Source organism: Myodes glareolus, chromosome 16 (assembly GCF_982192425.1).
Source record: "Myodes glareolus chromosome 16, mMyoGla1.1, whole genome shotgun sequence".
Taxonomy (NCBI): domain Eukaryota; kingdom Metazoa; phylum Chordata; class Mammalia; order Rodentia; family Cricetidae; genus Myodes; species Myodes glareolus.
This window is the reverse complement of record NC_142041.1, coordinates 39,699,534-39,713,520: the sequence shown is the minus strand read 5'-3', so window position 1 is coordinate 39,713,520 and position 13,987 is coordinate 39,699,534.

The window sequence follows — 13,987 nt, the reverse complement described above, 5'->3', positions numbered from 1 at the left end:
AGGCCACAAAGAGCCCTGGAAGGCTTCAAGGAGATGTTCTTAGTGATGCAGGGGTGACAGAGTGCTAGAAAGATCTTACAAGAGAGAAACCAACACTTGCTAAAACACATCCTGAGTCCAGTGACTCCTTTTGGGTCCATTGTGTTCAATGGAAATATTAAAAATATTCTAAATTAATAATTATTTATTATTAAATTATTAATGATAATTTAATAAATTGTGTAAATAAATATCAGTGCTGGATCCAGCTCTCAGAGTATGTTCCTTCTGTAGAAAAACCTGTGAAGTTTAGTGTTACTAATATTTCTTCCCAGGAGGGCATACAGTAACTTTTGCCCCTCCTCCAAAGGTTCCAGTGGCAAACAGAGGCACCCAATGGGTTTGCTGGGCTTCCTTGTAGAGCATAGTTGAGGGATCTCTCACAGTTAGCTGTGTAGGTGGAGCCCCTTCCCTAGTCTTTCTCAGTTTATACTCCAGCCTTCTTCTGAGACCATGTGCCATGAAGATGGAGTCTCATACAACAGGTAGTAGGGAACAGGTGGATACCCAGGCATGGGCATTAGGACCCTTCCCAGCCCTCCATGAGTGTATAAACAGCCAACTTAACCCAGCTGGGATAATCCTTTTGCGAGGGCACACAGTTAAACTCCCAAGCTGATTGCAGCTTAACATGGAGGATGGTCAAACGTATATCATCTGGTGTCAAATGAAAAAGTAGGAGCCCTTATTCAAAGAAATAAATCAAGAATCATAACACCAGAGGCTGGAGCAATGACTCAGTGGTTAAGAGCACTTACAGAAGACCCTGGGGGAGGTCCCAGCACCCACATGGTGACTCCCAACTGTCTGGAAGTCCAGTCCCAGGGGATCTGATGACGCTAGACATGCCCATGGTGCACATACATATGTGCAGGCAAACATACATGTACAGAAAAAGAAATAGCCATTTTTTAAAAGTGGAATTGTGACCACAGAGTATTAAATCAAGCTTCCAGCCTTTAGAAACAGAGCCCAGGAACCTGCCGAGGTCGTGTGCCTCTGAGTACCACCCTGCTGGAAGTCCCCACAAAAGACAAAGTTCGTTTCTGCTGGACAACTGACTATTTCACAGCTGATAATTGGGTTTTACCTGCAGGTCAATAAAGGAGAAGACCTGTGATGCATTAGAAGCTCTGCTGGAGAACTTGAAGAAAGACATGAACTTTATAAGCAACTGTCAAAGCATGCCAAAAATCTGATAGTGGAGTTGTATGAGAAGTTAATAACCTCGCAGAGGCAGAAGCTATCGTTTGTCTGTGTGTGAGAACTTCAGCTTGAAAGGGGTCTCCCTTGAGGTCACTGAGCTAAATTCGAAGGTAGGAAAGAAAGAAAATGACTGGCATAATTTTGAGAGATTAAATAAAAAGCTAGAGGGAGCTGCTTGAGAAGTGGGCAATAGGAGGCAGCAGGTGTGGGTCTCACATGATGTGGGTCGTACGGGAGAGCGGCTTGGAGAAAGCCGTGAGAGTGAGGAGATGGGTGATCCAGCTAGGACTTATGATGGGCTGAGGAATCAAAACAAATCTTGAAATTCTAATGATGCAGTTAGGAGGAAAATTGTTGGTCAGTGGCGTGCGTAGGAGCTGGGGAGCTGGGCCATAAGAACTATGATTAATAAGCTTGGAGGTTCCTGAATTAGTAACTTATGAAAAATGAATTTTCTTCCTCATTAATTTGTATTATAGGAAGCAAATTATATTGGCAATAAATAGTAAAGAACTGAACGTTTTGTTACAACAGAGGATACAGCTGTATTATTAAACACAACCATGTCCCTCTGTCAACTGCTATTATGAAGATTAGAGAGACTCCTGGACAAGGAATGCTACAGCACCAACCATTATTGAAATTCTGATTGCAGGTCAAATGATCACAAATTAAGGGCACATAAATTCTCTATGGTAATGTGTGTATGAGAAAGCCACCGTGCAAATTTATTAATACGAGACAAGTCACCGTTTCTTGGTTCAAAGAGTCTGCAGGTCGCCTCTGTGAGAATAACAAATGTACACATGAGTTCTGGATAATGCATTTTTATGGCTGCTGCTATGGGACCAGTCAGGGCCAATGAAGGTCAGAGAACTGGCTAACAGCTGTTCTTCATGTGGAATGTTGTCTGCCTCCTGCCCGCAACCTGAGCGGAAGTGGTAGGAATTCTGATCAATGTACCAGAAGGACAGGAAATCTGGTTAGTGTCCCTGGGCTGCTGGTCACTTGGGAAGGCTCCAAAGGAAAATATCCATAGACTCCTGCTGTCTGGATTTTGAAAGACACTGGAAAGAATCCATAGTCATCCCAGACCGGGCCACATGTGCAAGGCAAATTTGCCTCTTAAGATTTGGATGATTGCATAATAGTCTGCCCGCCTTCTCCCAACCTGTATATGTGTGAATGTGTGTGTGGGAGAGAGAGCACGTGTGAGTGTGTGTGAGTGTGTGTGTGTGTGAGTGAGTGTGCATGCGTGTGTATGTGTGTGTATCTGTGTGCAGTAAGATTTGGATAGGAACTACTCTTCCTTGGAAATTTGGCCTAAGAGCAACAAACTTTGGAATATTTATGTCATAAAAAAATAGAAGCAAAGAAATAAAAGCCCAGCAGCAAACATGGGTTAAAAAAAAAGTCAGCATTTGTAGAGTAAGGGGGTCTTACAAGCTTTGGCAGCTCAGAGAAGAAACAGACAATCTGCACTTCTGAAAGGATTGTACCAACATGGTTTGTGGTAACATACACTGGCTCACATGCTGCGCCCCAACCTTCCCATTCAAGAGGATAAAAAGCTCTTCTATGGCTAAGCTCTGCTGCTTTCTACATCAAGATGGATGGTTTTTGTGATGGAGAATGGCTTCCCTTTTGGGTTCCCACTGGCAGGCCTCAGAGCTCAGCAGCTAACACATACAGGGAAACTTAATCCATCACATGTGGTTGCAGGGGCAGGTAGACCTCTTGCAGGGGATTATTTCTAGGTTTGGCACCTCCTTACAGTGGACTGGCTTTTAGAAGCTCTCTGGGAGGAATAAAGAGTGAAAACAAGAATTAGAAATGCATCCTGTATCCTGGCTCATCCTCCAACTGAAAATATAAGGGGGTGTGGAGTGGGGCGGGGGAGTACCAAAAATGGAGTCTGTAAGGAAATCAGGTAACAGACGATGAAGGGCCCTGGAGAGGGAGTTAATGGTGCAGATGGGCTGGGCAGCACAATTTGGCTGCTGTCCACAGCCCTCTGCTTTGAGATGTCAGCTTCCACATCCTCTAGAGGAACAGGAAGAAAAATACAACAGAGGGTGAGAAAAACAAAGTGCAGAAGACAACTCAGAAATTACACAATGGCTAATATTCAATTTGCACTCTCTACCGCCACAGAAAGCCCACAACTGGGGAAATGGAGTCTCTGGGTAAATGTGTGTTCTCCTCCAAGATTCAGTGAGCCTCATATAATTGGCTGATCAATTATATGATTGATTGATTGATTAGAAGCTAAATTAGTGTCTAGGAAGCTAAGGCTAGTCTAGAGCTAATGATGTCATTCAGGTTAGCACTAAGCACACGGCCTCCTCTTCCATCAGCTGCTGAGTACTGGGCTTATGGGCATACAACAGCATTCCCATTTCCCTTTCAAATGCGTTATCCTTCAATTCTAGCAACAACCAGATGGAAATTAGCCTCCGGTGATAACATGTTCCCAAGATGGCAGTAATCTTCTTTCCCTTCTACACACTAGCTTTGGTATTAAGAGTCATTCCCATGCCCAGTGATGCAGTTGAAGGAAAAAGCCTGAACCTATGTCACCCCAGAGTCTCTACTGCTAAAGGAGGTGGTACTGTCTTCTTCAAATAGGACCTGGAAAAGCCACATCATGGGACGGGAGTGAAGGAGTTAGAAGGTGAATGAATTTGATCTCTATCTCAGTGTTCATGTGTGGGAGGGGACAAAGCATGTCACAGCATGAACGTGGAAGTAGGAGTGATGTGGGATGTACGCTGTGAATATGTCTTGCTCCCATTGGTTGATAAATAATCTGCTGCGACCTATGGCAAGGCAGGATAGAGTCAGGTGAGAAATTCAAGCAGAGGTACAGATGAAGAAGTGTGGAGTCTGAGAAACAACAAGCAGCCACCTAGGAAGCAAGACATGTAGAAAATGAGGTAACACTATGGCCACAGGGCAGCACATAATTAATATAAATGGGTTAACTTAAATGTAAGAGCTAGCTAGTAATATGTCTGAGCCATTGGCCAAACATTTATGATTAATATTAAGTCTCAGAGTAGTTATTAAGGAACTGGAGGGCAGGAGAGAAACTTCTAGTTACATGAGGATGACTTATGTCTCTTTCAATGAGAGAGACAGCTCTCTCTTTGTACCATGTGGGGTCCCAAAGATTGATCTCAGGTCGTCAGGCTTGGTGGCAGGCACCTTTTTACGGAACGAGCTGCCTCATCGGAGCTTCACGGACTTTTTGATACTAAAAACAAAGGCACCATAAAGATAGGAAAGTCATGCTTCATGAAAAGTTAGAAAACATTGCTGGGGAGGGGGTGGTGTGTCTCTCAAATAGGAATTGAGATCAGCCAAAGCCTTGAGGAAGGAGGATCTCCTTTCTCTGAGACAGTAGAAGATGGAAAACACACAGCTGGGGACAAAGGGTCACTGGGAAAATGTTTGTTCTTCTCCAAGATTGAAATACCCAATATGATGATATTTGGAGATGGGGCATTTGGTAGGCAGTTTGACAGTGAATGTGGAGCCCTCATAGTTTCTTTTGTGCTTTTATAAAAGAAGTAAGAGAATTTGCATCTGCCTCTCTCTTCCTACTGCATGAGGGTATAACAGGAAAGTGCCCATCTATAAACCAAGAAGGTCCTCATCAGAATGTGATCATGCTGGCTCTATGATCTTGAGTTTTCTAACCCTTAGAATGGTGAGAAATAAATTTCTCTTGCTCTAGCCATCTAGTATTTGATATTTTGTAATAGTAGGCAGACTAAGGAAAATACTGGAACTAAAGACCCATCTAGATTGTACCTAAATTTACTGTACTTGCATAAATTTCATTTTCTGAAAGGAACATTTTCTCTCTTCTTTCTGTCTCCTCTATCCCCTCTCACAGGCCTGTGTATTAAGACTCAGTTTCCCTTTGGGTGCTCTTAGAAGACAAGGGAGACTTTAAGAGCCAAATAGAAAGTTTTCTGTCCATCAAGGGAGTTCTCATTCCTTTCTTCTTCCTTACTTCCATATTCCAGCCACGGAATGAGTGGTTTTGCTCTACACAGACTTACAACATGGTTGCAGTATTGCATAGGCCCAGAATAAGAGAGACTTAGATCATGGGCTGAAATCTCTGAAACCATGAACCAAAATAAACACTGTCTTTATAAGATGATCATACCTGGTATTTGTAAGAGTTACAGGAAAGCTGACTAACACAGAAATATACATTATAAACACAGTTACATAAGATACTACTATGATTTAATAAGTAAATAATTTAAATAGGAAGAGAACTTGGGAAAACTATTGCAATTGATGAAAAATTATATTTTGGCCTCTCTAGGCTCACTCTTTGGTGTCAACTTCCCATGGGAATAAATGTCCTCTGCTCGACTTTTGTCCTTCATCATTGCTAAAGCTCCAAAACTCTGGCTTATGAAATAGGAGTATTTCTCTTGCTGTCTGCCATGAAGTACACTTAGTCATGACCTAATGTGAAGGAAGTCAGCCATTCCCTAAGATCTGACCGGGTCAGATGGCCTCTCTCATGAACGCTGCAAACTATATAACTGGGGAACACAGCACAGATTTCCAGGACAAAGAGGAATGTTGAGCACATGGCATTTTTCTTCTAAAGAATTGATGTAAAACCTATTCTTTCATCAAGAAAACTGGGAATTGAAAGTGATTAGAAGCCTGGCAATGTGTTCAACCAGGCCATATCAAGCTCCTTCAACCAGAACTGGAGATGTCTAGTAATCTTATGACCCTTACATTGCTTATACAGCCAAGGGCTCCCCAAAGATCCCACAACCAGGACTAGAGATACCCAGTAGTGTAAGTGATCCTTACATTGTCTGTATAGCCAGAGACTCCCCCACGCTCCCACAACCAGGACCAGAGGTGGTAAATAACCTGAATGATGTCTACATGATTTGTATGACTTAAGACCATGCCAGATTATTCTCTGGGCCCTTAAACTAATACAGGTATCCTATATCTAGAACTCACCTTCTTGGAAGAAATGACAAGTACCCTGAGTTGAGTTTCAATATAATTATGCTTCCTTGGGCACCGGGGATTGTATCATATCACACCAGAAAATGATGTAGGTGGGCCTTCTGTCTATGTGTTATTTTCATTGGCTGATAAAGAGACTGCCTTGGCCCTTTGATAGGACAGAAAATTAGGTAGGCAGAGTAAACAGAACAGAATGCTGGGAAGCGGGCAATGAGGCAGATGCCATGGAGCAAGCCACCAGGTCAGACATGCTGAATCTTTCCCGGCAAGCCACCACCTCGTGGTGTTACACAGATTATTAGAAATGGGTTAATCAAGATGTGAGAGTTAGCCAGTAACTAACTCTCTAGAGATAATGGGCCAGGCAGTGTTTAAAAGAATACAGTTTCCGTGTAATTATTTCGGGGGCAAAGTTAACCAGGTGGCCAGGAGCTGGGTGGGACGAAAACCAGCCTACCACTACCACTACAAGAAAACTTTCTAAATTTGTTGGGGAATAGACCACCTGATATCAGACGCTCTAGAAGGTTTGATCCAGGTTAACAACATCAATCTGAAATGAAAGTCAATTCAGATTTTCATTCTCACCTTGCCACAGTTCATTTCCCTGCCTGACACCTGCAGAAATCCCCGTGTGTGTGTGTGTGTGTGTGTGTGTGTGTGTGTGTGTGTGTGAAGGGAGCGGGGATTGAGATAGGATGATGTTTTTGAATGAAGCCTAAAGCTGTTGAAAACACAATTGGACACAGTCTAGATAAAGGATATTCTGAAAATAAGGAACTTTCTGGCATGAATATCAAGGGAAAGACTACAATAAGGCTCTAGGACAGAAAATACAGATTTAAATCTTGGGCCTTCAGCCTGATACTTGTATTTCTTTCAGCCAATAGATTCCTCACTCCATATGTCTATGAGGACGTTGTTCTTAGGAGCTGAAAGAAGACCCCCTAATATGCAGTTGGTACTCAGTAATTACAATAGGGGAGAAACCAGCTTAGGAAATGATGAAGAAGGTGAAATGATGAGAGGTAGCCCTTAGCAGAACTCTGCAGGATGGGCAGGCATTAATTTCGTATAGAAGATGTTGGTGGTTTGACTCTTACATATCACCATTCCAATTTCAGGAAGTTGCTGTGACAAATTCCATGACCATAGCAAATGTGCAAGGAAAGGATTTTATTTAGCTTGTACTTCTAGGTGTAAGCAATAGGTGTAGCTTCACTGAGGGAGGCCATGGTGGGAACTTGAGCAGGAGCTTGACGCAGAAAGCATGGAAGAACACTGCAGAGAGCTGACGGGGGTGGAAACATGTCGCCCACGATTCTTACAGCAGCAATTACTAAAATTTGATTGGAGAGTCTGGGAACTCAGGCTAGATTGTTTTAAATAATTTATAGGTTGCAAATTATTTCTAAATGTCTGAAACAACAAAAATCACCTTGGCGCTTGCGTTCATCCACATTTGGCATTTCCTCTGCTTCCTGAAGGACAGGATGTAGTCAAGCAAAGCTAAAGAGGAACGGTAGTTTCTAGATGCATGGCCTTCAAGGCACCAAAAGGGAAGGCAGTCTTAGGCACGACAAGACGGGGAACTGAATCATGTTGCGATGACTTGCACCAAAGCATCTAGCTTGTCTGCGGACCTTAAGGAACTTGGGAGACAATGAGTCACCAGTCTTATTTAGTATGCACAGAAAACCTGGAAGAAAATCAATTCAGCAGTGGAGACTGGGCAGTTACCTGGAGAACAGTGAAATGAGAACTGTTTCTTATTCAAACAGCAGCTGATGCTGTTCTCCAGAAGCCAGGTGGGGGCAAGGAGAAAGGCAATTAAATTTTTCTATGCCCTCTGGAGAATCCAGTGAAATCTGTGCTAATGTATTTCTGTAATTTGCTGGGACCATTATTAATATGCTGCATTTATAACTGACCATATACATCAGAGCTCCAAGAGATGGCATTGCTTAGAATTCACACGTATGTGCTGATGCACAGACATACACCAGACTGCATATGCACACACAGGCCATGCAAACTGCACACCATAGATATATCTGGACCCTGAAATTGCAAGACTGGAAAGGCAGGCAGAACAAACAGTAAAAGCAAAAAGGAAACTCTTTCCTTTTCCCATGCCATGCGACTTCTTTGCCCCTAGAGTTGTCTTCTTAGGCCTACCCTCAGTCAGCTTGGGGCAGGAGCTCAGTGAGATGTGGAAGTGTCTAGACCTTCCTCCTTGGCTTGTTGCTCAGTATCAGGCTGGTGCCTGGTCTTGGTGACTGGTCTCCATACTCTGACATTGAAATTCTGGAGAAAGAAACTCAACCAGCATCGACCACCATTGTTTTCACCCTTACGAAACAGTGCTGATGCTGCAGTGGGATCCACATTCAGGCTCACAACTACACTGTGTGGCTGTATGGCTGTGTGGTTGTGTGACTGTGTGGCTGTGTGGTTGCGTGACTGTGTGGCTGTGTGGTTGTGTGACTGTGTGGCTTGATGGCTGTGTTGCTGGATGGCTGTGTGGCTGGATGGCTGTGTGGCTGGATGACTGTATGACTGTGTGGCTGTGTGACTGTGTGGCTGTATGACTGAGTGGTTGTGTGACTGTGTGACTGTGTGGCTGTGTGGCTGTGTGACTGTATGACTGTGTGGCTGTGTGGTTGTGTGACTGTGTGGCTGTATGACTGTGTGGTTTTCTGGCTGTGTGGCTGTATGGCTGTGTGGCTGTATGACTGTGGCTGTATGGCTGTGTGACTGTGTGGCTTTATGGCTGTGTGGCTGGCCCCTGGTGTCCTCCTTTCCTCCTTTTCTTGCTCTTTACACCTCCCTCTTCTTTTTCTCCTATTTATTCTCTCTGCCTGGCAGCCCCACCTATTCCTTCGCTGCCTTGCTTTTGGCTGTTCAGCTCTTTATTAGACCAATCAGGTGCATTAAGCAGGCAAAGTAACACAGCTTCACAGAGTTAAACACATGCAACGGAAAAGAATGCAACACATCTTTGCATCATTAAACAAACACTCTACACCAAAAACAAATGCTACACTTCTTAAACTAATATTCCACAACAGGCACACTTCCTCCAAAAGGCCACACCTCCTAATAGTACCACTCCTTATGGAGGCCATTTTCATTCAAACCACCACAGAACCCTGCAAGACTGAAACCCCTTACCCAAACTATCTCAAACTTCACACAGTCTGCCCCATGCCTCTGACAACTTTCTGTTCCACGAAGACATGGTATGCCTGCTGGCAAGCCTGAGCCTGAACTTTCATGCCTGGAATGTTCCTCGCCTGGCCTCCCTCAGTCTGCTTAGACTTCACCTTCTTACACCAACCTGTAGCAAATACAATTTGCTGTAAAGTGCCTGACCTCTGCTGACACTCTGACCATGGTAACCCTCACCTGCTCTGCATGCACCTTTCCCCCATAGCTAGCATCTAATTTACTGTGTAAGTTAAGTGTTTGTTATCTTTGTTGGCTCTCTTTGTAAACTACATTAGAGTAGTCCTCTCTTTCACTAAATGACATACCCAGCACCTGTGTGATCTGTGCCATGTAATAAATGCTAAGTAAATATGACCTAGATAAATCAAAGTACCTAACTTGGTGTTGGAGGCACAGGTCCAAGAACATGGAATTGATGTAAATGTCCCAACAGTCAAAATCTGTACTATTTTTCTGATTGTAGTAGAGGTTATTATAACAGATCAAGGTAAGTTCACTACTAACAGGAGGACCCAGAATGAAAATCTTTGTTTTATGATTCCCTACAGTATTCCCTCTTACACAGCCCCCATAGAATCCCAGGACTGAAGGGAGAACATTATCTTGAAGAGGGAAGTGTATGTTCTTGCTTGCTCTGTTGCAGAATAATCTTAAATGCTCTCAGGCTTTGCTGCTGCAAAGGGATTTTAGTTAATGCTTTCAGAGTCTGACGCTATGATGAAGGATGAATATGCTAATGACTGTAAATAGAAACTCCATTTACTAAGCATATTAGCGAGTCTCTAGGTTCAACAGGTATTAAAATATGCTAATGCGGTTACTGAAGAAATTGTTGACCCCAAAGCATTCAATTTGGAAAGGCAAAACAATTATCTCAACCCAAAGTTACCTGCAATTGCCCTGGTTGCTTTTTGATATGCTGATGACTTAAAATGTGAACCATTCATTTATTAATTTCCGCTTGTCAAATCTGAAAAAATTTTACCACATTATTTTTAATTGTATGAATTAAAATGAGAGTCACATACATAACATGAATAGCAGTGTACATTTCTAATTAAGCAAGTGTCTAGAAAAAAAAGCCACTAATATTAACATAAAGCATACCAACAAATAAGAGAATGTCATGGATTTTAAACTTCATTTAATATTATAACATAATAGATGTGCTCACAAACATAGCCATGTAGCCATTTAATAACACATATGAGAAAGAAACCCCACATAAACCATTATTTTATTTTGCTCAGATTATAGAATAGTATATTCAATTTTCCACTTACTATATACTTTTTACTGAGTTACATTTTAGTGCTCTGTCTAAAATATGTCACCAACACTGCTAAAAATATCCACTGCATTAAGAATTATGTGGACCCCTGAATCTTATTTTCCCCTTAAGATAGCATTTGCCAGGCTTACTCATGCTGTGATGTCTCAGGGCAGTTCATTTAGTTTGATGTTAGTGCCCACTGTATGAATACACCATTCTTCATTTTTCCCGGCTGGTAGACATTTAGTCATTTCTAGCAAAAGTCATTACAAATATAGGCCTACAGATATTTGTATATATGTGGTTTGGCATATATTTGTTTGATCTTCACTGTCTGCATACTCAGAAGGTACATTTCTAGGTCATAGTTGTAATTAGGATCTACATGACGATACCTACGCATCAGAAGTAACACTCATGTCAAATGGGCATCTAGCATTTATTTAGGCGTGATCCCAGGAAGCGGCAGCCATGAAAACAGAGACTAAGAAATGAAACAATGCTTTACACAGCGTGTTCTCCACCAAATTGTCACTGGGGGTAACTGGAGCTTAATAGATTATGTCTGAGCTATCCAATCGTGAAAGGATTTTGGTATTTCCTACCAAATCCTCATCTGAAATTTCTTGGGGGAGTGCATTGGTTCAACTCAAATTGTGGGGGCAGGGAAAGGAAGATACCAATTCTCTGACTTTTCTAGCTTGCCTGGGGGCTGAGAGCTCCATTGCTGACTGAGGAAAACATCTTAGTTAAAGACCTAGCCAGTGAAGGGAAGAAGCCAGCAAACGCAGAAATGCCAAGAAGATAACGGCCAACAGCATCAGCTATGACAGCTGAGATCAAGAACAAAGAAAGAAACATTCAGGCATGGTGAAAGGAGGAGAAAACCAAAGCCCCATGTACAGATGAAGCAGGATGTGGCAGCTCACAGAGCCCTCAGACAGCAAGTTGGGGGAGCTCTATGCAGAAACGGACAGGCCACAGTGCATGGGAGTAGGGGACTCTGAGCAGGCACAAGTATGGCACCAGGTCTGTTTCTTATACTACCAAATATTTTGCCTTCCAAACCAGCTGGACCACTTCCAGTCACTTCATATTTTTCCAACAATTGGTATGCTCCCCACCTTGCATTTAAGGTGGTAAACTAACGAGCGGTGTTTTCACGCCTTCGTTCTGTGGGTCCTCGATGATGGCTAATGAAGAACAGAAACTTCTCATATGAGGGTTAGCCATTGAGTAGTTAGTATTATGAAGGGGAAACTAAGTCACTATTTGTCTTGTTGAGCTGAAAGAATTCTTTGTTTTCGGCATATGATGTTTTCTCAATCATGCTAATCATAAGTATCTACACATTAGTGGATTTTTCTTTTGGAAAGAATCTTAATGGTCTTAATGGTATGTGTTGACTAAAAAATGTTTAATGTAATTTTTTGTAATTGGCCAATGACTTCCTTTATGATTGGGAGATTTTTCATTAAGAAGTATTTGCTTATTCAAAACATGAACTAGGGTTTGAGAGTTTAACTCAATTGCAGAATGCTTGAATTATTTCTAAACTTCTCTTTTGCCCTGAAAGCATGAGATCTGTGCCTTCGATACATTAGTGACTATACAATCAATTTTTAAAAAATTTGACCCAGCTTTTCTACTGGTTCCTGCTAGAAGAATTGATATACTTTGAGCTGGCTCCTTGTGTCTAGGTGGTACTTTGCACAACACACTCTGCTAACAAGTGTTCTAGCGAGCACCGACTCACAGTTTCAGTATGACAGCTAAGTTCCTGATGTTAACATTGGGCATTCTGATCCTGACGTGTCTTCTGCATCATGAAAGATTAAATGAAGTTTGGAGTCATTTTGGTGTTTCATACGTTCAATCAGTTTTAACTCATTCCGTAGGTAATCCCTGGCTAGTAGCTATGAGAATTCGCTTTCAGAGATTCCCGTCATTCCTGTCGGTGTTTCTCCCACCTGTCTCCAGTGCCACGTCCATAGAAACGACTTCTGCTGGATGATCATGTGAGTGGGTCTTGGAGAAGAAATATCATGCTTCCTCCTTATGCACACCACAGTATCTATGAGGGAGGGACAGTTCCCATCTGGCCCTGCAGACACTCATGGCAGGCTATCCAGTTCTTACCTAAAAATATCTTTGCTAACAAGATGCCTGGAGTCTAAAGCATGAATCGCCTAATCTTGAGTTATTTGCTTTTGAGCTCTTATATAAAACTCATTTGAGCCCAAGATTTAGGAGGAATTGTATGGGGATATACTAATTGTTCATTCCTAGCTGCATACTATAATTACTTTAGGAACTTAAACACACATGCACACCCTACACCCTCCCCACATCAACTGACTTAGATCAGAAGAACCACAGTGAGACTCATGGTCAGCCAGGTATTTCAAAATACTTTTATGTCAGTGAAAAACTACATGTTGAAATTATATTAGTTTTACTCCTGAAGAAATACCTTTACACAGACGTCACTTAATGTTTTACCGTCTTTTACTGAACATGAATTGACAAATATAAATATGAACAACAGTTTGAGTCATCTATACCATCACTTAAGGCAATGTTGTTTATAATATTTTTCAATATCCCTGATTCAAAGGACAGCTTGCAGCCCTGTGAGTCCCTCACGTGGCTTCATCCACCACGGTTATCTGAGGGGCACTGTAATGCCTACCTTGCCCTTGCCACTCTCTCCTAAGTCAACGTTATAGCTCTGCCTAGTTATGCCACAAGCAGTTCAAGTCTAACACATAAAATTGATGATCCTCATTAATATCTGTCAATTATGTTACCAGGAAAATTGATGCTCCTTTCTTGAGTTCTTAGTCTCATTTATAAAAAATGAAGAATGGACTCTGAAGGAATTTTGAGATCCAATATTTTTGAAAAACCCAACGGTGAAGGTACTCTGTAAATCTTGGTGTCTTCAAGAGGTTTGGCATAGAGACGAGGAAGAGAGCCAGGCCCTCTGAGGTAGGATCCAAGAAAGCTTCCACTTCTACAGTAGGGGTCAGCAAGCAGCGGCCTAGCCAGAGTGGAGGAGGGGTGGGGACTCATGAAAGAAAGATTGCGAAAGCCTGGAGTGTAGCCTGTTTTCCACCATGAAAAGTCAGGCCCAATTCCAAAGCTGCTCACTGGACCCTGGTTCAGGACAGGAGTTGCAGCCAGACCCTTACCTGTAGCAGGCGCTCGCCTAGG